This window comes from Harpia harpyja, chromosome Z, assembly GCF_026419915.1.
Source record: "Harpia harpyja isolate bHarHar1 chromosome Z, bHarHar1 primary haplotype, whole genome shotgun sequence".
In the NCBI taxonomy this organism is placed as follows: Eukaryota; Metazoa; Chordata; class Aves; order Accipitriformes; family Accipitridae; genus Harpia; species Harpia harpyja.
Window position 1 is genome coordinate 103,896,053 of NC_068969.1, and position 26,566 is coordinate 103,922,618.

A 26,566-nucleotide genomic window follows, 5' to 3' on the forward strand; every position below is an offset into this window, starting at 1 on the left:
ATGATATCAGTCTCCTAAACTATATTAAGTACACAATAGAAAAGTTAGAGATGAGAGCATATTCAATGCTCAAATATTTAAGAGCATAACAACATCAAAGTTGTTAGAATACATGCAGCATTTAGCTTAAAAAACTATGACTTAAGACCTTGCAGAGAAGTCCACTATGATCCAAATATGCTTAGAGAAACAGAATATTAATATTCAAAATAAAAGGATTAATAAATGTGCTGTGCCTCCCCAAAAGTTTCTCATTCCCATTCCTTCTTTCCTTATTAATTTTTTACTTTCAGTTTTCAGGTGGTTTTGTACTGCTGTCATATTTAGTCACTTTAGTATCAGTGATTTCATCTTCTCATGCTTCTGTTTATTCCTTATGTGTCTAATAGTTATTTTGAAGGTCAGGTACAGAGCTGGATACTTTTCCTAATTTATTGTCTGCATCTTGACCTTTTCCCCTCCTTGCATTTTTCCTAATTTTGTACAAATATATCTGTCTTTATTCTCTCTTGGTCCATCTTCTATCTGTAGTTTTATGGTCATTTTTCTTTGCTTTTCAATCACTAAAATCCATGCTTTTGTTAAATAGTCTGGATTCGGTAAGGAGTTTGATGTGAATTATATTTAATATTTAATCTAGAGCTCACTAATATGAATGACCTTGACCAGTTATCACCAATTTAGGGAGCAACAAGTAGAATCCAACTTCTTTTCTTTAAACCAACTAACTGCTTTAACAGTGTGCCAGTAAATTACTGCAAGTTATCTACTACCTTGCCACTTTCTGGGATAATCTGCAATCTTGAACAATAGGCAGAGCAGCAGCAGTCTCTCTAGTTGGGTTATTTGTGGACAAATAGGCAGATCAGCCTTCCCCTGCTTATGGAGTGAGTTAGATGCATCCAGGACATGTCATCCCTCCTGTACATGTGCTGTGCAACTGATATGTGTGTGCATAACAAGTCTAAGATGTTCCTGATGCTGCAGATTTACATCAGGCCATCTGTGCATGCCCCAAAACCATGTGTCCAGGTGTTCCAACTAGTGTATCACTTTTCTTCCATGTGAAATGCTGGTAAATATGATTTTCTCATTCCATTTTAAATTACTGGTATAACTTTGGTCCATCTATTCTAAATGCCTTGTACCAAGGAGAGTTAATTTATTTGATCAAATTCAGACATGAATTCAGGCGTAGTCATTGGAAAGATATTACTGTGAAGCCAGATTAATTCTGTAATATCGGTATGGAGGAAACCAGAACTAGACCTACAGTACTCTACTTACATCTAATTTTTCTTCATCTTTCATCTTATATAGCTATTTACAGTGCTGTAAATTAGAAGAACAGTCTTACTAAATCAAAATGTTCACATTTGGCAGATATTTAGCATTGAAAACAAAACCCCAGAAAAAAATGAGGCTGTGGAAGACCTCAAGTGTTTAGGCTGCTATTGTCAAAGGGCTGAATGGAGGACTGTAGTCCTATGTTCTTCTCGATCTTTTGCATGTGAATTATATCCCCTTACATTATGGTGCATTAACTCCATTGTTGTTATGAGATTATGTTTTTTATAGGAATAAACTGTATTGTATTATTTTTACATTGTATTGTAATATTTTGAATTTGGTGCACTGTTCATAACATATATACAAATCTGTACATTGGATGCTTTTTTTTTTCTAGTTTACCTTTAGACTTCTGATCTGATTTACACATTTAAAAGTAAGTTTCTCATAAGGGTAACTTAGTAGCCATAAACCACTTTCTGAACAGGTTTTGATGAGTGAAACATTCAAACTTTTGTTGTGAACACACTTCTTCAGTTATGAAATCCAAATTTTTTGATGGGTAGGTTAATCAACAGATGTGTGGTTTCTTAAAAAAAATAACATGGCAATATGCTGTCACCCATCAGTTTTAAGTCAAAGACTGTGAGCCACAGTAGCTATCTGTGAACAAGATAACTAAAGGCATTTGTAGTATGTATCTTTGTATCACTGCAATGATAGGTAGCAATAGATAATCCTAACAGAAATCAAGATTATGACTCTTAACAACCAGCCAGAAGTACCTCATGCTTTTGCAAATTGCTTGCCCTGTTTTCCTGAAACTAACTGACATTTGTTTTATAGAAAATTATGCAAAATGCTTACAACAATATTTTTTTTATTCCTCTGCATACTTGGCTTTTTTTGGTGTTGTTGTTTGCTCCTTTAGTATTTATATTATGTGTCTTTTGTATACAGAAGTAATAAAACAAATAGAAAAATAACCAGCGGTAGGCTTTAAGATCTACAGATATTAAAAATCAATTCACTGTGAGTGTGTTTTTTGCATAAGTGTGTATGGTTTTACATACTGATTTTCAATTTACAACCCAGTTAAACTTAGATGGACAACCAACCCAAAACTTAATTGTAAGAAAGACTGTTATCACTATGTTTGAATCCATATCCTTCCTAAATTCAAATTGTTTGACAGCAGCAGTAGTTAATCATATTTAAGATGATTTTACTGAGGCTTACTGTGATCCAACAAGCCTCATACAAGCTGGACTGTGCTTAAGGTTGCTCCCCTATGGCTCACTGCATCTTCCAGGAGACAGCAGATGGCTTTCAAATACCGCGTAGTAGCTTAGTGCCTTCTCCTGTGCCTGTTCACGTCTTAGCTCAGAGAGCAAAGAGGCTGCTGCAGAGGTACGGAACTGTGAAGTTGTAGCTCTGCACTGGAGGAAAGTGAAGAGCTGTTCTCACAGCGGTCTTCTCTCTGTAAATAGGGAAGGTGTTTCATTTCAGAATCAAGGTAGTTTGGCTTAGTATCTTGTGGAAGCTGTGTAACACTTACCAGTAATACATAGCTTACTACCTCATTATTTCATTGTCAAACACTTTAAGAAAGGGGGTCTTTAGGGAAGCTTCAATGCCTGTTGGGTTTTTTGATCTCTTGTTAAGTGTTGTGCACTTTTTCAGATTATTTATGGAAACAATGCAAAATGTGCATGTTTTCCATTACTACTTTTATTAAAAGCACCAGTGTTTCAGTTTAATATTTTAGAAGTGGTAGAACCAACTGATTTGCTAACAGTCTTTGGTGTCTCCATTTCCAGTCTGCAATCCTGATAAAACCTGAGTAAATAACTGGTGATGCTTCCACCGAGAGATACAGTATCCTTTTGGAAGTAATAATGTTTGTCCTGTTAACAGACCTTCAGGTTGGCTGGGAGAATCACACAGAGGATCATTTGGATTACCTGTTCTGTTTTTTAAGGGTATTAAGAGGCCCACATCCAAGATGATGATTATTTCAGTGCTTGTTGCTTAGGATTTATACTGAGGCACATGGTTGCTAACACAAAACTGTTGTGCTTCCGTAGGAGGTATTTAAATCCTTTCAGACACAAGAACATAGAAATGGCTGTACTGGATCAAAGCTGTTCATTTGTCTGATATTCAGCCTATGATTGGAGTTGACAACCCATTCTTCAGAGGAAAAAGGCAAGAATCTGTTGCATTTACAGAATAATCAGCTTAATAAAGAAAATGTCATGTTAGGTTCTCCCAGTCACTTCTTGTGAGGCTTCATTTATATGCGAAGACTCTGCTCTGTTGAGTTGGATGGGGAAAATGAAGAAAGGGTAAAAGTTACTTCTTAGTGCTGCTGGGCAAAGGAGAACAGTAAGATTGATAGACAGAAAAGGAAAGACGGACACCCATAGATTGACAATGACACAAGTAGCTGACAGTCTCTTCTGAGTAGTCAGTATTTGATGGATGCTACCTGGACAAGAATGGAGAAATTGGGTAAAATTCAGGATACAGTTTCAGGGAGGGGATATGATTGTGTCTGTCATGAGTGTGATGAGAACCTTGCACATATTGTAAAGGGAAGGAAGAGGCTTTGGGGATATTGATTGATGTTAATTATGTTTCCTGATACACAGCTTGTTAGGTAACAGCGATACAAGACGTATGGGATATCTGAAGAGCTTCATGTTCAGCCGCTGACAGTAAACAAGACAAGAACCACAAGGCTGAGAAAAAGGGGGGTTTAAGCATTTTTTCTTGTCAATTTTGAATTTACTGGTTTTTGGTTTCTGAGTAATAGCAGCCTAGTTTATTTTCATTGTATCATTTGTTGTTTTATAAGCCTACTTTCTAATTTACAGAGTCCAGGATTTTTTTTCCCTTTTGTATGGTAGTTTTTTCTATACCTCTCCTTATATTTTTAACATTATATTGCAAATTTCTGACTGAACCTTCTTCTGCTATTTTTGTATTCTTCCTGTTTTCTTCTTTTTTGATATGTCATTCTTAGAACTGAAATCAGTATTACTAATATAAATATGTCTTTGATTTCTGTAGTCCATATGAACACTGATCATATTCTCTTCCATTCTAATTCTTATGACTTGTTTTTGCTTAAGCTTTTGAGCAACTTCAGGTATAGAGAAGAGGGGGTTCTTTCTTAGGTTTCTTTCTTAGTAGGTGCATTTGACTGCATCTCCAGTATATGCACAAAAAGATTTTTTTTTTTCTTTCAGTGTCCACTGGGTTTAAAAAAAAAACTTAGAAAAAGCATGTCTATTTTTGGAAGATATTTAAATGGAAAATATGCTGCTTCCTCAGGTATGAAAAGCATACGATTTAATAAAGTAATCATTTGTTACAAATGTAATACTTATTATTGTGACTTATTGTTGGCTTCTTTAAAGAATAATTCTGATTCTTTGTCCAAGTATATTTATCATATTTTTCCCATTCTTTTGCTCAACTGAAAAATATTTCTATTTTGAACTTTTCCATTTTTGACCTAGAATAATGTCCATTGTGCAGTTTTGAAGTTTTGAGTGACCAAAGGTGGCACTCCATTTTTTTGATCTTTTCTTGAGCATCCAGTAACAGTACACATGATCATCTTTGTGACAATTCCTTTTCTTTCCTACCTGTATCTTATTTCTAATCTTATTTCAACTTTCTTTCATTCTTGTTTATCTTCCTTATCTCTTTTCACTTCCTTGTGTTCCATTCTATGGATTACTTCACAAGTTTAAGTTACTCGTGAAGGTGTCTAAGCTCCCTCTCGAAAATCTAGTGATGGGTGATACCATTCAAATCTTGGTATTGATGCAAAAAGGAAATACAATGCTATTAAATTGATTCTAATAGTTAAGTAAGAGGCACGCTATTAGAATCATAGAATCATAGAATCCCTTAGATTGGAAAAGACCTTTAAGATCATTGAGTCCATTAATTCAGTCTGAACCAATAGCAAAAGCAATAGTTGTGAGAGAATGGGGTAACTAAATCTCAAGATGGCATTCATTCTGTGTGTTTCTTTTTTTGTATGATTTGTTATTTTTCTAAGATACTGCAAGAATCATTATTTTAATAAAATTGTCTGTTTTGTTGGCATTTGATATTGATAGGTTGTAAATTTACACTAATAATTTACTTTGGAGGTGTGTTCCTTCAAAACTAGTGAGTACTTTTCATTTAGTTTTGGCAATTTGCGACAGTTCATTTTGTTATTCTGTTCCAGATCTTCTACAGTCACATACATTTCAAACAGATTTTCCAGTATATCCCCTGTAAGGAAAACTCCTATTTTTTTCTGAAACCCTCCCATGGTGCCACTGAAAAGTCTTCGTGGCACTTACAAGCAGATAAGATCTAAACTTTCCTTTTTGATGTCTTTTTAACAAGGCCACTCATTTAAAAATAATTTCCTTTTTTTTTAAATTAAACTCTATATTGGTGGATTTTTTTTTTTTTTTTTTTTTTTTTGCTTACATTGCCCATGAGATGAAGAATGTGGTGGACACAGTTACAGGTTAGCTCATTAATCCTTAATAATATATTTTTGAATCATGTCCTGTACTTTGTGGAGGACTAACTGAAGAGTTATTTCTCCTCCTATGGGTTTCCTGACTGGATTCACTGAAATAATCCTTTATAGTATTATAAATTTTTGCCTCAGCAATGCACCTCTGTGGAGTTTACCTGGTTTACGTTATTGTTTGCTGCTTGCTCTCAGCTTTCCTGGTCTCCCACAGTATGTCACAGTCTCTATCATCATCCTAGTCCCACTGTCAGTATTATAGTCTTAAAAATCCTGTGCTTTCTTACTTAGGTGAGGAATCCCAATCCATACTGATCCTATTTTCCTTATTAATACAGTGAACTTGTTTATCTGTTTCGATTCAGGTATTTTAGCATTTAACACTACTCCTCTGTTGGAGTGAACAACTGTTTTTCCTATGTTTTGTGTACTGAACACAATAAGCATTCCACTTACTATTTTTCTTCCACCATGTTTTTATATGTGTACAAAGTTATTAAACTAATTTAAAACCATTCATTCTGCTTTCCCCATTTTACTTCTTAATTTTTTTGCACTTACGTGTTTTCATACATTTGGTAGTATATTTTGAGTTACCATATCCTGTTTAAATGGGACTATATTGTTAACTAACCAATAAACTGAATTCTCTCATATCTACAAAACAATTCAGGTAAATATTTTCTTTTATTCTTAATTTCTTTACTTGCCCTTCACTTCCACCAGTACAATATAAACTGTATGATACTGCTGTCTTAAAATTGAGTATGTCTAAGACAAAATTACTCCATATTTGGTTGCTGTAAGATTAAAAAGAAAAGCAAATACAAAAATTAAAGGGAAGCACTTAGATCAGAATTCTAAAGTTTGAGTGGAGAGCCACATATGTATGAATATGAAATGTTTATGGATTGACATATGTTTTGTGGGAGGAGGCTGCAATTTTCATCATGCATAGTAGGGACAAATTAATATTATTTTTGTAGGTGCACTAAGAAACATAATTATGCAATAGATCATACATGTTTCTGCTTTTTTTTTTTCTGGTATCTTGAGTCACTGTTCTATACTTTCAAGAAACTGAGAAGAGTATGAAAGTATAGGATTTCCAATATTAAATAATGAAGGGTCTGTACAAAAAGTTAGAGGGAAATGCAGGAAATTTTTTTTGCTGAATATTTATTAATTTCCTACTTTAAACATCCTCTGATTTTTCTAAATACTGTAGCAGCCATTTCCTCCGAGAGTATGAGACTATTTGCATTAAATGGTACAGTGATTTTCATGCTCAGTCTTATTTAGCATGCTTAGCAGTACATTAGATCTGAAGTAATGATGAACCACACAGTCACTGTTTTGTAATTTTAAACTCAGAGTATCTGGGAAAGACAAGATTTTAGCCTGGTGCTGGATGCATGAAACTCCCCTTTTCCATTACATTCATGCAGAAAGTTTCCTTTTATGTAGCACTCTTTGGCTTGATTACAGCCGCCTGGAAATTTTTTTTGCTTTGTTTTCTTTATTGAGTGGAAAGGTAAGGGCATTCAGAGGAGGATTCTTGGTTGTGTTTTGTGGTCTGTTTCATAACAAAAGAAAACATCAGTACAAGACAGTAGATCTTGACAGAGATAGAAGAAATCCAATTACATGAATTCTCATTATAAATAGATGTCCAATTACAATGCAATAGCACTTGCTTGTGTCAAAACAAGAATTTATGTAATTACACACATTCAAAAAATCTGTATGTCATTACCATAATGGAAAAGCCATTATTTTTATTCTAAAGCACTTCAGGAAACAAAATTAAGAGAGTCTGCCAGCACATTCAATTCATCCATTTTTCACATAACATTGTACCCTATGTTTACTAAGGAAATTGTGATTTATTTAAGTTTCTCCATCCAGATTTTGTAATAGAAAGTGAAAATTGGTGTTCTTGTCTAAAGCAAAATAGTTGTAAGAATTTCTCAAAACAAAGAGTATTGTTCTAGTCACTCCTTGGAACTAGAATTGTAAATGTTTCTCTCCCCACTAGCCCCCTCATCTGTTTCTTTTCACAGGTATATTTGTCCCTGACCTTGTCCAGATTGACAAGGGAGGTTAAACTGCAAGCTCCTAGTATTTCTTTCCACACATCAGTGAGATGATGTTAGGAACATTAAATTGATTAATAGCTTAACTAATATTTAATTTATAAAAGGTATCATGTATGCCATTTTATAGTAAACAGTTTACTTAATAATATGAAATTATTTTTTTCTGTCAGTAATTGCACTCACAATATTTTTATTGTCTTAGATACCTTAATATTCATCCTGAGATCCCAGTGAGTATAATCAACAATAAAATGTGATGTAAGAGGGAGGCTGAAGGGCAGTTAAATTATTTTATCAGGCAATATTGCCTAGCAGTGATTAATTTTCATTTGAACTTCCCTTTCTATCTTCTGTGTTCTTTGAAGATTCCCACATAAACCATAAAAAGTGTGTTGGCCTTACAGCTTGTATTTATTTGCTACTACAATATATACTTTTCATCCATCCTTAATCTTTCCTTACTATTTTATTAAAAGAAAGTGTAACCCCATGCCTCATTCAGACTTTAGGTCCAAGTCTTAAGTTCATCAAGATGAACAAGATTCTCCCATTATTTTATGCTGGTCATGGGGGAAGAGTGGGGTCTCATGAAAAAAGGCTGGGTATCATGCTCGGACATGAATGATACAGTCCTAGAGGGTGTTTGCAGTTGTCTGTGATGATGAGGCTTAGTTACTATCTCTCTATATTTTTTTCTGATTTTTTGCTGTTTGTCTCTCAATGCCTTCCCACTTGTTACTGCGACTGCAATTCTTCTAAGTGTGGATACTTACAACAGGCTGTGTAGGCTCCTTCTTCATAGTCAGTGAAGAAATAGGCACTTCTCAGAGAAATTTGTCTTACCCTTTATTTAAAACAGGTAAGATGAGTCACATTCTGTAAGAGCCTGTTTGTCTTCATTGACCATATAGGGACCCTATATAGTTTAGCTACAACGTCTGGTTAAGTGAGGTGAATCCTGATTTGTCATCCTGAAAGTATTATCTCTTAGGTAGCACACAATTGACTCAAAGTTCAGCTCGGTCAAACTCATTAAAGAGGGAATATTACTTCCTTGTTCCAACATAGGCAAGTTACAGTGATCTTTCTAGCATGTATTTTGCTTGACAGAGTTGACTGTGTTTTGCTGTCGTCTAGCTGCTTATAGCACTTTCAGGATTTCTTCTTCCAACTACAGATTTATCTGAATCTTCAGATTCACCTTTTTTACATTTAGAAAATCTTTTCCTTCATTTCTCTTTCCCTGCAGATGTTAATAAATCCTGAAACTTTGATACAGGCTACGAGTTAATGAATGAACAGTATATTTCCTCTTTAAAATATGTTAGTAAGATGTGGTACATGAAATAGATGTAGATACATTAACAACTTTCTAGGGTAGAATGGGAAATCCCCGGTCTTGTTTCTCTTTCCCCAGTTCTGGCCACAAATGTTGAGTTGCTTACCTTGCACGTGAGCAGGGCCAGTTCACTAAAATGTCAGAAAACTAGCTTGGGAAAACCAGAAGCTGTTTAACTCATTAAATCTTTAATCTTGAGTTCACATGAATCCTGGACAGTGAGACGGGGTGAGGAAACTGCATTACTGAGGGTGGGAAGGAAGGATCTGAATCAAAAGCAAGAGGAACAGGGGAAAAGTGAGGAAGCAAGAGGAACAGGGAGAAAATGAGGAAGCAAGACCTTTCCCTTTCAGCACTGTCAGACTGCTGATTTGTTCCACTCATAAAGTGAACTGTCATCTCCAGATTTAATACAGCTGCTCTTCACTAAATAGAATAACTGAAGTTCATTTTGCTGTAATTTGCGGTTCCTTATTCTGCTGTCAGGATGCATACCTGTGTCTTAGCCCACCTGAGTTCTTATTTCGGGTGTGATTTATGAGATTCTGTATCCATTCTAAATAACTACATTTGCATCCCCTGTTTTTAGGTAATTTAAATTAATTGGTCTACTAATTAGGTCTTATAATTGAAGGACACTGACAAGGTGTACTGAGATAATAATATTGATGTTAATATTGAGCTTTATCAGTGGTAAGTTTTCAGTTATATGAACATAGTGAGAAATGAACTATAATTAAGAACTGCCTCGTGCATTTGCTTTTGTTCATCCCTTAGTAAATTCTGCTGTAAACTGTCTAAAGACTCATATGAGGGATGAATGAATAGATGTGGAACTACACACAAAACCTAACTATTCCTAGTAGGCTTAAAAAGAGTTCAAGAAAAAAATAAATTTTTCCTATTAAATAAAGCATAATCTATGGTGATACTATTCTACATACAGAATTTTTAGTTCTAAGATAAAATCACTGTGTCTTAAGTTGCTGCAGTTATAAGGACTTCTTAATCTCTTCCTGAAGTATTTCTAAAAATTCTAATTGAAACATTACAAAATTGCAAAGATTAGTAAACAGAAAAGAACCTTTTATTATGCTTAGTCATCATCTAGATAAGCTTATAGTATTTTGTTGAGCAAATTATTTTAATTTAGAGGTAACTAAAACTCGATGGAAATATTTTTCCTGTGATTATGGTGACTTATAGTGCATTTTGTTTCTGAAAGGATATGATTGTAAAACTGCTTCCATTGCTTTTTTGGAGGATTTTTATGTCTGCATGTTAAACTCTGTAAATGTCAACAAAGAAATAAGTATTTCTGATTACAACCATGGTAATATAAGGACAGTTCTTTCCCGCATACTGCTCAGTTGACATGGAAAATTCCTTCCTTACTGGAATCCTTAAATGTGCAGGTATTTTATATACTAGTCCAGCTGTTATTTCTTTGGTGTGACTTCAGTAGGTTAGCAGTAATTCAGAAATGTTTGTTTCCACTGCAAAGAAATACTTTTTTTCTGCATTTAGTGGAGAATATAAGATGTGCATTTGGTGTTATGTCTGTGCATAGGCTTTTGATTGACCAAGCTTTTTTTGTGCATCTGATTTGCTTAAAGTTGTACATTTGTAATTTCTAATTCCATTTTCACCACTGTGCTAGCAAAATACAGAGTACTATGAAGTTAGATAACAGTGACTACATGTAATGAAATATGTCTACACAATTACCTTCAGGTTATCAAAGAATATATGTCTTTTATTTCTGGTACTATCTCTGGGCCCTATTGATGGTCATAGACATTGCGCAAGAGCAGTGTGGTTTTTACAGTAACAAATTTTTAGACTAGCTGAGGCTTTGGCGTGAAAAGAAAAGAGAAAGTGTTCATCTGCTGTAGCCTTTCGCACTGTAATTTCTGGATTCAGTAGTGGTCTTGCTCTGTGACTCAAACAGGAAATTTGGCTGCAATGATGCTGGTGAGTTAGAGCTGGTTCCAACTGATTCCACTTCTTATCAAACCAGAAACTGCATGCATGTTACTTAATTCATGGAAGACATATTTCTTATAGTTGTGAGAGAAACATGATGAATTGGTTAACTAGAACCAAAAAAATGGGGCGCGGGGAGGAAAGAGTATAGCCCTTTCTGAGGTGAAAGGAAACTCCAAAAGAAGCTCCAAGGTGTGTCAGTTCCTTCTGCTTCATTTAAACTCATTTGATGGATTTCTTTTTTTTTCTGAGAATAAGTACACTTTGGTTTTGGAATTAAACAACATGCAGAAATTAAACACTTAAAGAGATACATGGATACAGTGTTAATTCTTTTGCATAATCAGAAATACATGCAAGAGTATTAAAGAGGTGGTTGAAATCAGCTATGACAGGATATATTCCTTCTGGCAATTTTCTGCTCTAACGTCGTTGTTGTGCAGACTGTAGTTATGAATGCAGAGAAGAGATTTTGCACTCTGTTTTTCTCATTTTGAATTGCAGGGCTATTGTATATCCAACAGCTAAAATGAGGATTGGTGGAAGTAGGTGTTTGAACGTCACATCCTCCCAGCCTTTTCTGTCCCTGAGATTTGTCCATCCCTGGGCCTGCTTTTTCGCTCTTAGTGCTTTCTTCTATACCCATAGTTTTGATGTTCTCATACTTTAGACTCATGTTCCGACTGATTACAGGGACATACTGTTACGTTCTTATTAGCTGTACCAGTCATTTGAGCCATATTGCTCAAAAGTTGAAGAGAACTCAACAAAAGTTCCTGTTTTGATAGAGGTTTTAGAAAACGTGGCCAAGCTGCACCTTACCTGTCTGCATGGGAATGCTGAAACAGAAAAATATGACAAGACTTAAAATGACATTGGTACACAGTAGCCCGGGGGCCTCTGCCACAAGGTTTCCCCTGGAAAAGCACTTCCTCTGCAAAACAGCCTTTACAGAAAACACTGACCTGTCTGCATCTTTCTATCTTGCATGATAGAAAAATGAAAGTGCCAGAAGAGCTTACCTGTTAGATCTGCTGACTGTCTCTTGTGAATAGCAGCTATGCTGGGCGGCAATTCCTGTGATTTGGACCCATTTATACTGCTTGCAGGGAGTGAGATTGCCTAGTGGATTCAAATAACAGAAGTTGTAAGGGAAGGTAAATAGCAGCAGGAAAGGAAAAGAAGCAAGCTTGAAAAGTCTTCAGTGCACAGTCTGGCACATAGAGGGTATACATATTCTTAGAAGCAAAGTAATGCTCAGAGAAGTAAGCTAAACATATGGAAAGTTAAGTAGATAGGAAGGGACTTGAGTTTAAGCAAAACTCCAAAGCTCAACATTTAATTTTAATTAAATAATTTCATGATTGATTGGAATTAAAATCCAAGCTGCTGTGTATGTTGATGAGAAGGTGATTGAATGTAAATGCTCTCAAGATATTGTCAATAATTATTAACAGCTCATTATGTCTGAGAAAGGTTGGATGGTAGTAGTTGTCTTTTTTTTGAAGTGTCAAGATCATAACTTAATTTTCTTTTTGAAAAGAGCATTTCATCTTGTCCTAAGAATCAAGTGTGAATGAAAGTTCTGTAATAAGAATTCATGTAAATTGGTGTTTCTGGGTCATTCCTTCCTAGGCAAAGTCAGTTGTTTTTGAAAGAGGTAGCATATTAACCACACAGAATTGCTTTATAGGCCTCATTAAATAGTGGTTGTGAGATCAGTGAGAGCTGGAAGGTCTCAGTCTTTCAATCCAAAAAGCTTACTGTGGTTCACTCAACCTTTGAACCCACCATGGATGTCAAATCCATTGTCCAAACTGTCAGTCTGGGGATTGGGTAGTTGATCACCCAGTGACCAAAGGACTGTCTGTAACATAACGGACAAGTTTAGTGGCTGCATATATAAGTATGCAAAACTCACCAGCAATGTATAATTCCAGTTCACGAGTTCTTACATCTGATCTCTAAATGTCCTGGGAGTCTGGAGAACTTGGAAAAGATGTAACTCTTAAGTAGACTCAGCTTTTCTTCATTCTGACAGTTCACAGGTTGGCTGTTCTGGTCACTTTCTGTAATTTTCCCAGTTTCTTGCTTGTTGTGTTTTCACTTAATTCAGCAGCTATTTTACTTCTTTAAGCTATTATGCTATTTTCTTTATCTCCTTCAGTCTTGTTTAAGAAGTTATAAATCACTGTGGCAGCTGCTCATTGTCTTGTTACATTTTGGGTTCAGTCTAGGTTACTTCTACTCACTGCCAGCTGCTTGACCTACAAAAGCCCAGGTGGCAAAATCAGCTTTTCCTTTGGACTGAATTATCTATGATTAATTGTCTCTTAGTGACAAGTTGTTCACTAAGGTAGAAACTGTCACCTAGCTTCCTCCAATTCCCATATTCGTATACAGCTCATTTCTTGGTTTTGTTATTCTTTTTCTTTTGACAGTGCTGTACATTCTATGTGCATGGTTATACTTATTTTGGCTATATTAAGATATTAGAAGTTTATGAACACTTGAACACCCAAATAAAAGTATAAAAATAGACTACAAATTAAGAGGGTACAATGAATAGCCAAAATCAAAACTTCCCTTTTTATTTCTTTGTTTGGCATTTGGGTTGAACATTTCTCAAGATCTTGGATTTATAATCTTTCTACATGCTTTTCTATTTCAGCAAACTAAAATGGTTAAGATTTCTAATACACGATCTGGATTAGATTCTGCATTACTAATTTTAAAGGCATTTTTCTATTTCCATGTTTTCCAGCTGAAATAAGAAGTTACTTTAATAAAACTGTAAATCAGTCTCAGGCAACTATCTATATTCTGTAAGAGTTTGAACTGAGGGAGGGTTTTTTATCTAGACAAAGATGGCTTTGTTGAAAGTTTTGACTCTACTGAGAAAGACTTTAACCTTTTAAGTAATCTTATTGAAGCCAAAGCTCCCTGGTGTTTATCTCAATTAGTTAATACATGTTACATGACACGTTGTCTAGCATATGTCAGCTAATATGTCAGGTTGGGATTCTTTAAAAATCACCAGCTTTCCTAATGTCAAAAGGCAAACAAATTTTCTTTCAATTCTCTGACTTTCATTGTCTTGTCTCATGTGATATCATCATTTCCAAGTGTCATTTGAGACTGCCTGCAATTTTACCTTTAACATTAAGCTGGAAAAAAAGAACTTCTGAATTCCTCAGTAAATCATAAAGAGCCAAAATAAAATCCAATCACAAATCTTTTCCCTTACAAAATGTCATAAAATTCAGCTCTTAGAGACACAATGATGTAGGTAAAGAAGTCCAGATACCAGTTATATCAATATTTCAGCTGTTAAGAGGCTGACCAACACTTTTGCGTAGATTATACATTTAGCATTTGCCACAGAGTTTCCTGTTATTTTATTTAATACCCTAAAAGGACGCATACTTAATAAGTAGGCTATTCAGGAAAGTGAGCTTTTCTTCTGAGAGAAATTAGTCGGATTCTCCTTACATAAATATAAATAAATATTGAGTCTTTCCTAGAACATTGTTTTGGTGCTTGGAACAATTTTAAAGGAAGCTGAGGATGGCTCAGCTCTTTTTAACATTTTGTCCACTTCACTGTTGAAAAGTGTATGCTTGTAATGTGTATGTCTGTGTTACATGGCTAAAATTAGATAGGATTAATCAGGATCTTATTTTTCTTTATCCAAAGGACAGTGTGGTATGTTTGTCAGACCCAAAGAATTTTTAGGGGGTTATAAGAATATAGTAGTAAAAGATTAGGCTGTCAATAAATGATACCAGAATTACTGTGACACAGTTTTTCTGACTATGATATGCATGTATGTGCATGTTTGCATGCATACTGTATTCACTGTGTGTCTTGAGCAGTGCGTAGTTCATTCTGTAATCAGAGTATTAGTTCAATCGTATTAGAGTTCTTTAGACTCTGAGGGTATTCCCTTAATCCCATTCCTTTAGCATGCAGAAAATATGGCAAATACCAGTAATGAACATTACACTCAAGGAATAGTCCCTTCCTCTCTACCCCCACCTCTCCAGCTTTACAATTAAAGTGACTTTGCTTGAGCTTGAGGAAGAAACCAAAACCAAACACTGACATTCTTAAAATTCACACACTTTTCTCTGCTGTCCTCTTAATTATTTAGCTCCATTTTACCGTTTGATACCATTTTACCAGCTCCAAATAAATAACCATTTGGACAGCTAGGAAGGTTACATTGCTGAAATATGTAAACTCACAGGCAGTAAAGTATCATGTCTTATAGATTATCATACTTTATTAGAATATGCAGCTTTGATGTTGTATAAAACACCACTTACAGCTTACTAATCATAACATATAAAAGTAAAATACTTGTTTATTCTTTCTCATATGTACTTTAAGTACAATATGAGTAGGCTTCCTATGCGTATTAAAAACTTTCAGCATTGTTTTCTGCCAGGCAGTCAGTATGGCTGCATCTTTTTAAGTAAACAAATGTGCCCAGGAATAATGGCTTGGAGGCCAACTGACATGAAATACTCTGTGTCCTTACTTTTAAATTGTCTTGCCCTCCAAAACACTGTAGTTGCATGCAGACCACCTACTGGGTCCAGTCCCTTGTGCAAGCTCCAGATTTGTATCCAGATCTGCAGTTCTTTGGGAGGCTAATGGATGACTTGGACCAAATCTGTGTCAGGGACCATTCAAAAAATTTAACAGTATAGACAATGAGGTTCCAATGCCCAGGAATGTTCCTAGGTACACATATTCCTAGATTTACAAACATGGATGTAGGTAGACATTGCAACTAACACATAGTAGTTTCAGACTGTAAAATTCAATGTGATCTTGTTAGCATCTGAGTAATGTGTGATGTGGTTGTAAATCACTCATGCACTTTCTGAATGCTGTTGACATCTCTATTGAATTCTACAATAACTTCAGGTTCTGAGGAAAAAAGAAATTAATATATTCCATTTGCTATCTTCAACAAGAATCAGATTGGCTACTTTTACTGGCACATTTAGAAAAAAATCAGCACCTAAATTTTTTGTGTATGTCCTTTTACATTTCAATGGGTATGAATGATTTTACCTATCCATGATGCTTCCTAATATATTAGCAAATATATTGTGAAATGTTTTGTTTTCATCATCATCTCAGTAGTTGAGCATCTTATCACAATCATTGCTGAATCTTGACTGAGAAACAAAATAAGACCTCTGAGTTTTGGCAGTACTTATTTAGATTTGTACATTAACAAAGTGAATATTAAGCAATGTTATAACTAATACCAGTCAGGATTTAGTGAAGGATACCTATCAGCTTACAGGGAATATTCCTGTAAAATAATTCAATTCTAGGCCAGTCATTCTGACAGATCTGTAATGGAAAATAACTACAACTTTAAAAATAGTAATTTTTCCAGTTCAAGAGCTGCAGGATTCCATCACAGCATCGACAACCATTTTAAAAACATGGAAGTGTAACTTACTGATGTAGTTTATGAATTTTTTAGCCATGCAAAGTCAGGGATCTCTGTGCTGAAGAGTTAATGGTGCAAGCAGGCAGCATACAGTTAGTTGAGAGCTTAACTGAGAGATATGGATCAGTCTTTTCCTTTTCATGTTTTTTTCTATTCTAGCTGGTTTTTGCTTGTGGTTTTGAAATTATTTTTTATTTAGGGAAATTCTTTTCCAACTGTATACTTCATTATACCTATATAGTGCACTTTTATGTTTCTTTTATACTAAAAATATTTTTAAACCATATGGATTTTGCTGCATTACTTACTTAGACCTGCTAGTTTTACCACAATGGAGACTTCTTGAGTTGTCTGTGATCCTTACCTTCCTTGTTCTTTTGTGTTTAGACAATTTCTCTATAACACCTACAGCACTGCATTTTATTTGGATTTATTTTTCTTTCATCCAGGACTGCAACCTCTGTCTCACAGCTTTCCATTACAGTGAGCTTCAGAGCATGAGAATGTTCTATCACAAGTGGCTGGAAGCTTTCAGTAAGTTGGATTTTGAATGAACAGAATTCATTAGTTCTTGCATGCTGAGGCTGCCCTTCTTTCTGTCTCTTCAGAAAGCGTGTTTATATCTTTTGGTGCATTCCAAATTAATGTGCTCCTGTTTCACAGTTGTTCGTGTCTAAAATTCCTGTTTCCTAAGAATGCTCCTTCAACTTACATGTCAGAGCATTTCCTCCAAATGTATATAGCTGATGATTGCATTGTTTCCAGTGTCCAAGCAACGACCACCTCCTTTTTACCCCTTTTTGTCCTTCACAAAGAAGCTGCACTGTTTTATACTAATACATATTAATTATCTTACTGATTCTCTGTTATATCAGTTCATAACAGGCTGATTGTACTTTCTGTACTGACTATATGAATACATATAGGAGAGGCTCAGTGATGTTTGCTTGGACACTTGGTCTTGTGTCTGTAATACAGTGGCAGATAAACGTATTGAAATTTCTGGGTAGTTTTTAAAGGGGACAAGAACATAGACAATTATCATGGTGGGGGCCTACTAAACAACTAACCTAGAAAGATTAAGAAAAAAAAGCTTCTAATCAGCAACTAGTAGAATCATCTACCATTGCTAGTGATAGTGAAGTATTTTGGATACTCAAATATCTTTTGATGAAAGGAATACAGCAAAATAAAACCATCAGATTCCAAATTAGCAGACTTCAGCTCTGAAAATTAATATGTCATATTTCACAGGAGGTAGGTCTAAGAAAAGACTAAGGGAAAACTGGTATCCCCTTAAATACAGTATACTATTACACTAACTACACACTCCTACAATGCAGAGGATATACAGTGTAAAAACCAACAGCCCAGATAAATCCTAAGTTCTTGTCTGACCTCAAATATGAGAAGTAAGCACAAAGAAAGCAGAAGCTAGGTCAAATGGCAACAGATAAGTAGAAGAGAATCATATAAAATACAGAAAAACTCAGACAAATCCAGAACACTTGGAGCAATCAAAATAAAAGAAACCACTGATTAATTAGACAGAAGTTGGTGGCTGTGTCTATACTGGTATATAAAATGAGCCAGTGACAATTCTGTAGCCCCAAGAACATGTGGTGCTACACATGGCATACCCCTATAGCTAAACTCTCTATCCTCCAAAACAGTATGGCCTCGTCCCATGCTCACTGCCTGTAGGGAACAGTAACTGGTCCATGCTTCTTCCCAAATGCTCCTGTGCATCCCCTGGAAGAGTGCTGATTTGAACAGGCTAAAACTGGACCAGGAGTGTGCTAACTGTTAAATAGTATGGACAGGTGCATACTAGTGCTTGAACTTGTGCCGTGACCTTATTTTGTTTACTGTAGTAAATATTGCTAGTGAGTCCTTTTCACATTTTACTGTGGAATGTATTTATTTTCCTTCGGGAGATCCTTACATGCCTTGCCTATCCTTTCCCTCAAGGGACCATTTTAATACAGCACATTTATCTTCCTGGGTTTAGTCCCTGGTTAAAACCTTTGAATAGGAATGAATCTTCCCTGACTTATTAACAGGATAGGGTCTTGGTTTTCTTATAAATCAAGGTTATTGCCTTTCCCAAGCACAAGACATGAATTGAGATGTGACTAAAAAGGACAATTTGGAAAATGTAAAATATCTCTCTGGTACAACAAGAGAAGTAAGAGAAAGACCAAGAGAATTTTAGTTCTCTAACAAGTGAAAAGGGCAAAGATTTTAATTAGCTTTCATTAAAAAACTCAGTCTCAATGAGTTGCTGAATGCTGTTAATACCAAAAGGGAGAGCTAATGGTATCTGTTTAATTCTGAAGGAGAGAAATAGAACAATACAATCAAACTACTTAAAAATACCATGAGGGGAACAAGGAGATGAGTGACTTAACAGCTCTGTCATGAACAAATGGTGTCAAACCAGTTTGATTTCTTTCTCTGAGACGACAGCAGACCTTATAGATAGAGAAACAGTAAATATTAGATACCTTGATTTTAATAAAGCTTTCAATGCTGTATCACATGCCATTTTTATAAGCTAGCAGGGAAACATGGTCAAGATTAATTTATGTTAAGGTGAAAACAAAAGTAGTTGGAAAAATCAAACCAGAGGTAATTATCAGTGGTTCAGCATCAAAAATCTTTATCAAGTGGAGTTCTGTCTGCATCTGTCCTGTATCCAGTACTTTTCAGGATTTTTATTAACATGCTTAAACATCGACTTAGAAAGTAAACAAATGAAAGAAAATTGGTGTGGTGGAGCTGCAATGGTAGATAATCCAAAATAGCCTTTAAAAATTGAAATCACGTTATGAAAAAATAAGAGACAAGATAACAAGAAAGGATGGAAACAAGAATTTAGGTAGGAAAAAATAGCCACGCAGCAATAGGATGGGGAAAAACTAAATACTAATTCTGCAAAAATAAAAGGAACCATAGACTATAGCAGATCACAAGCTGAGTGAGAGTTAAGCCTGTTAATTACTGTTTGGTGTGTTTCACTTCAAGTGTTTGAAAATGAAATTTATTTGCACATTGAAACCATGATTTGTTTGCAAAAGAAAGACTTTTTGTTTTGCCATATGTTTCAGTTATTCTTTGCAGATAAACATATTTTATCTGAGTTAGACATATGGCTACTTCCTGGTTTACTAGGAAAAACTATCATGTGTGAGAAGGGCAACTATGATGTTGGATATGAAAAGGAGTACAGTTCATAAGATGTGTATTTTTCCTTCTACTCTTCAACAATGGTAATGACTAAATTGAAGTATTTCATTCATTTTTTAAGTGTTTTCCTTCAAGAAGAGTAATTTCAGAGATTCTAGGAGAAAGCAGCAAGCTTTGTCAGAAATCCAGAGAAATCTATGACAAGGGAAAAATTTGAATTCTTTGATCTTGAGAAGATAAGATAGGAGGATGAGAGTAGAGGGGTATAAATTTTCAAATACTTAAAAGCCACTGCAAAAAAGGAACAGGTTAATGTGTTTGTTCTCTGTCTGTGGTACACAGAACAAACAGTAATAGTTCCAAATCACAGAACAGGTTGTTTAGGTGAGAGATTAGGAAGACTTTCATGTAAGAGTGTAGGAAAGGTTATGGAGAAAGCAGAATTTTTTTAAGATTTGTAGATTTCTTGGCAGATTGTCCAGTTCAGTGATCCATCACTGAATCATTAACAGTAGGTTAGAAAAATGTCATTCAGGAATGAGAAAGTGCTTTAGTATTGAAGATAGACCAGATGCTGTCTTAGGGCTATTTCTGACCCTATTTTGCAGTGATTCTTAGGGTAAAGTTCAAAATTCAACAGCAACACTGGCATAAGACCTTTCTATTTTTCAATATTTGAAGGTATATAATGTTTTCATTCAGTCTTCATTTCCCTACATTAAATTGCACTTTCTCTAGTCTTTCTCTACTTTCTCTTCGTAGATTGTTCCTCATTTTTCCCTGGTGATTTCAAGTCACAGAGCACTGCCTCTCTTTTGTTTTGACACAATTGACTGTGAAGCAAGACTGTGAACTGAATCAAGCAACTAACAAACTCTTATTTTGTGGAAGATCTGATCAAACATGTAAGTTTTTTTCAGCTGGACCAGTTCCTAGATCCAGTTCACAATAGATCCTACAAAATAAATAAGCTGATGTAACTAAAGAGGCATGAGAGGGGAGGAAACAATGAGATGCAGGTTGTGATCAAAGGCATTAAAATGAGCACTGTCAACATCAAAATGTACATGGATCTGTGGGGTCAGGGTCATACCCCCGTCCTCCCAAGCCATTTAAAAAATTCTGTCTATACATTTCCATATACTAGTTATCAAGCATCTGTCATTGCTATTCTGAGAATGTATAGGTTAAATTTTTATCCTAAGGATGTTGCAAACATCAATACCTTTGAGCCACACAGTAACAATGGGATTGAAATTCCAGCTGTGGGCAACTCTGGAGAATTAGCTGCTAGTATTTTTTGAATAGAATAGAATAGAATAGAATAGAATAGTTCAGTTGGAAGGGACCTACAATGATCATCTAGTCCAACTGCCTGACCACTTCAGGGCTTACCAAAAGTTAAAGATTGTTGTTAAGGGCATTGTCGAAATGCCTCTTAAGCAGTGATAGGTTTGGGACATCGACTACCATTCTAGGAAGCCTGTTCCAGTGTGTGACCACCCTCTCGGTAAAGAAATGCTTCCTCATGTCCAGTTTAAACCTCCCCTAGCACAGCTTTGAACCATTCCCATGCGTCCTGACACTGGATCGCAGGGAGAAGAGCTCAGCACCTCCCTCTCTGCTTCCCCTCCTCAGGAAGCTGTAGGGAGCAATGAGGTCACCCCTGAGCCTCCTTTTCTCCAGACTAGATGAAGCCAAAGTCCTTAGCTGGTCCTCAGAGGACTTTCCTTCCAGCCCTCTCACCAGCTTTGTTGCCCTCCTCTGGACACATTCAAGTTCCTTAACATCCTTCTTAAATTGTGGGGCCCAGAACTGCACACAGCACTCAAGGTGAGGCAGCACCAATGCTGAATACAGCAGGATAATCACCTCTTCTGACCAGCTGGTGATACCATGTTTGATGCACCCCAGGATGGGGTTTGCCCTCTGCCAGGGCATGCTGCTGACTTGCATCGAGCCTGCTGTTGACCAGCACCCCCAGATCCCTTTCTGCAGGGGTGGTCTCCAGCCACTCCTCTCCCAGTCTATCCTTGTGCCCAGTGTTACTCCATTGTAGGTGCAGAATCTGGCATTTGGACTTGATAAATTTAATTCCCTTGATGATTTCCCAATGCTCCAATCTATCTAGATTTCTCTGTCTTTACAAAGAAATGCATCTCTGCTTCCTAATTTCTTCAGCAGCAGTTCAGTTCAACTGTCCTTCCTCTGGATGAGAATAATTTTTTATGTTTGAAAAAAATAGAAAGAATATATTTTTATATACACCTTAAGTGTTAGAATATTGTTACAAGTATCTTCACTTTGTTAAAATACCAACCAAGAAATGGTCATCTGTCTAAGATAAAATACACTTATCTGCTAACAGTAACTGATGCATATGGGGGATGGGGGAAAGAAAAACAACGCATACTTACTGAATATAAAGCATATTTTTCTAACAGAAATACAATCTTCATTCAGATATTTGAGATAAAACACTCCAAACAGTATTGAAGACATTGGCCATTTTTACCATTTCCAAGCTATAGCCTGTAACAACAATGCGGATATATAACAGATCAAGTGTGGTCAATCATACTGAAGTTTTAATTGGCATGAAACTAGGCCTAGTAAAACAGGACTGTACTACATTATATTGACAGTAGATAAGGAAATTACATTAGTTGGAGACATTGACTAGATCTGTATCTTATTCCTTCATATTTTGAGTGACAAGTTGTACAGTGTGATTCACATCTTATATTATACTTATGGCATATTATTATTGTAATTAAATATTTTGTAATAAAAGAAATTGATGCATCATATTTTTAAACCTTGCTCACAGATGCTGCAATATTTCTATGTTTTTAATCCCAAAGTACTGTGGTACAATTGGCTACTTTTTGTAATTCTAATTAATAAGTAGACAATATTTCTTCTCTTAAAATCACTTTCAGTAGCAGATTAATTTGTTCAGTTATATTCATTAGAGAATTTCAGAAATACATGTAACTCCTTTATGTAGCAAATTGCTTTGTTTTAAAATGGCAAATTTTGTTAATTCCAACTTTCTTTTTTATTAAGTTATAGCCAAATATAGAGCTGTAGGTGATGTTTGAGAGACAGAATTTGTAGAAAGAGATGGTAGAAGAACTGAATCTTTACAAATTAATGAAAGGGGAAAATCATACAAAGTACAATGAACAGAAGACTCCTAAAAAGCAGTGGGATCAGAACAGAGATTTTAGTATGAGAAAAGAGGTAAAAAAAACATACTGCCAAAGAAGGAGATATCAGAGCACAATGATCAGATAAGAAATGGTCAGAAATCAGAAATTTCACCATGAGATAATATTGCTTAAGTATACTGTAGAATGAGACTTGACACCAGCAAAGGTATTTAGGTGGAATAGGGGAAGTCATCACTGGAACTGGCCAGAAAAGTATAGCAAACATCAAAACTGCAAGCATCATCCTGAGCTCAAGGTAACATTGGCCATGCAGAGAAGTGGGCCTATTAACTCAAACTCAATGTCACACTAATGTCACTACACTACTTTTTGCACATGTGTGGTCCATCCACTTTCTAGGTCAGCTGGACATGTGATGGTCAGCGTCTAGTATTGTAGACATGCCCTCTGCTTGGCTATCTGACTGTATGAAAGAAACCTGCTTTGCTTTAATGATACTGTTTCTCTTCTGCACTTGGGTTCTACACTGTTTCTCTTCTTCACTTGGGTTCTTTAACTAAAAAAGGCCATCTGCCCAAGTCGAATACCAGCATCTTCTTTGAAATCACTTAAAACTGTTTTTCTTTACAAAAATGAGAATTTTGGCAGCTCATCTCTTTAGAGAAAGGAAAAGTACATCTCTGTAATTTCATTTCCCTGCTAAAGCTTTTCAGAAAGAAGTCTCAGTTACATAGTTATATATCTTAGACGTTAACTCTTTTCTTTTACACCTTTAAAGTTTCATGTCTTAAAACCTAGTTTTCCTTATAGGTATTTTCTGTAACAGTTTTGTGGAAAGATACTGTACAGTTGCATGACTCAGTATAAAGCACTGGTCAAGTGTGAGATATAAATACTGTTTCCTGAATATACAGTAGTACATACAGGTTTTCCAGTGGCATGGAAATAGACATGCACAGACAAATGTACTATGGATTCCTCCAGTAACTGGTCTTAGGCAACTAGTCTAGCCAGTAGTTGCTGCTGGATCCCCTGGTCTCCCAGTTGCCTCATACACTGACACACACATGCAAACGGCTCTCTTCACTAAGCTGGTCCAAACTTATGATCTTACTGGTAGCTAACTCCAGTAGACTCCATGGTTTCTCCATGAGCTGGTTTGAACCTTCTGGCCTCTCCAGTACTCAACTCTCAGATCCCATACGGTCTCTCCAGTATCCAGCCCAGACTTACGGCCACTTGTGAGAGACTGAAAGAGTTAATGTCTCAAACATTGTGGTGGGGCAAGTTCTGCTTAAAGGTAAACCCTGCACAGCAAGGAGCCAAGGTGAAAAGCCCATCAGCTCAGACATCAGCAACAGGAGGGAGAGGGCGTGCTGGAGGGTGCGCAGCTCCCTGTTCTGATAAACTGTTCTGATACAAAGATCAAACAATGGCCATGTCTGCAGGGAAGGAGAAGTTACTCCACAAATGACCCCCAAGCCCAAAGGCTCACAAACTGCTCATTAACCTGATGAGTTTGGGTGCCCGCCCGAAGGAGGGGCAAGGATGATAAGAGGACACAAAGTGAAGCCCCGGGTGCGCAAGCCCACCGGGTCTGGACACCACGGCTGACTGAACCAACGCTGGGCCCACGACCGGTGAAATCTTTCTCTCTTCCTTTTTCTCTCTCTGTCTTCTTGTCTCTTTTCTTTTCCTTTTCCACAATCCCTACACCTCACCCATTTCAAGATATAAACCGTTGACCAAGTCTGAGACTAAGAGTGGATCCAGCTGGCCCTTCTCTGAGGAGGAGTCTGGAAAGCAAGGGGGTCTGCTCTGAACCTCGTGGCTCAACGGGAGGGATCTCCTTCTTCCCTGAATTGATGTGTATGGTTACACAGTTTACAGAAGTAGTCTTATGCCAATTCCTGTTGTGAGAAACCCTGCCACCTACTACCACGCCTCCCCAGTTCCGTTTGCTTCTGTCATGAATAAAATCTTTAACTGATCGTTTGGTGTCCTTTCACCTTAATTTAGCCCGAGGCAATTTCAAATTAAACAGGACTCCTTGGTCTGTCCAGTCTGGGTCGTGACACCACTCCAGTACTTGAGTCCCAAACCTTTTTTTTTCAATATTCTGAACATTTTTCATTACCTTAGTATACAGAAGAGTACAGATACCGTGTGTCTTTATTTTTGCACCACATTTTCTAGTATTTTTTTGAATTTCAGTACTCTTTAGCCTTGTTTTTTTCCAAGATCTAATTTTTTTTCTCTGTGTTTACTCAGTATTCAGATTGTTTCACTCAAATTCTACCCAGGGCATGTCTGGGGTTTTTTTGTTCAATGATGGCTGTATTGGTATGCAGAAGTTGTAAACTACTTAATACTGGTCGGAGCAAGAAGGTGAAAATTGGATCACTTTTAATAACCTTGTTAATAACAAGGTTTGTTATTAAGTAAACAAGGATATCTAAAAGATAAATATGTGGAAGGATAGCTTAATAAAATAGAACCCCACAATCAGGAATTTCCCATAGACATAGGTAGTACCAGCAATGTGCTACTAACATACATCAGTGTGCATGCATTCTTTGAAATTAATCCCAATGTGGTGCACAAACAAACAGTTACACAAAAACAAGCAGATCATCTCAGACCCCACACAATATACTGTCAAAGTATGGCAAGGGAGTGTTATAGACAAGTGCTAGCAGTAGTTGAATGAGAGCTCCCACCAATTTTTCTCCTTGCAGAGAGCTGAAGGACCAGATAGGCTGTTAGTTTGTTTTCACATTTAGACAGAAGCATTCTTTCATAACTGCAACTAAAGAAAGTTGGCAGGTTCTCAAAGGAACAATCTGAAGGGCACCCACACAAATTACTCTTGAACAAAAGAAAGAGGCAGTTCAATAAAAGACCAATTTGGCTAAATCATGAGTTCTTCACTGACTGAAGAACATGAAGATTGACCTGAGAAAGAGAGAGTCACATAAAAGGTGGAAACTAGGTCAGACTACAAAGGCTGAATAGAAAATTAATAGCATATACATGTAGAGGTCAAATCCAACACATCAAGTTGCAGAATGATATACAACTAGTCTTTATTTTCTCTGCTTCATTGTCTAAAAAGGCAATGTTATTTCACCAAATTATTTCTATTAACATAGATCCTCTTTTTAAAAGATGGCTTTTTTTCTTGAAAATTGCATGGGATGCATAAAATAATTCTCAGCTAGTACATGTCAAAGAAAGTCAAAATGTGAGACTAACATCCTGAAGGAGAAAATTGTTCTTCTTGGGTTTTTTAAGTATTTTCCGGTTAGTATGATCTGATGTTTCACAAATAAATATTTTTATCGTAATAAACAGTATCAAACAGAATCCATGAAGAACAAAGGTTCTACATGGAACCTTCTAAATTATTCTAATGATTGACTGAAAAACAGTATATTAAGTAGTCACTTTAGACAACCT

General features: G+C 36.1%; 1 protein-coding gene across 7 annotated transcripts in view; it reads left to right on the forward strand.

Annotated features, from left to right (window-relative positions):
* The window catches only part of PRLR (prolactin receptor), a 164,656-nt gene that overhangs the window by 8,429 nt on the left and 129,661 nt on the right, over positions 1-26,566 (forward strand). For 4 of the 7 annotated variants that reach the window (XR_008233382.1, XM_052776183.1, XM_052776179.1 and 1 more), the window contains exon 2: positions 17,192-17,276. The exons of 2 other annotated variants lie outside the window; for them this stretch is intronic. The gene's annotated coding sequence lies outside the window, so the exon portion shown is untranslated. Of the gene's footprint in view, positions 1-8,701; positions 8,801-17,191; positions 17,277-26,566 lie in introns of all 7 variants that reach the window. One more of the 7 variants, XM_052776182.1, reaches the window with a different exon arrangement.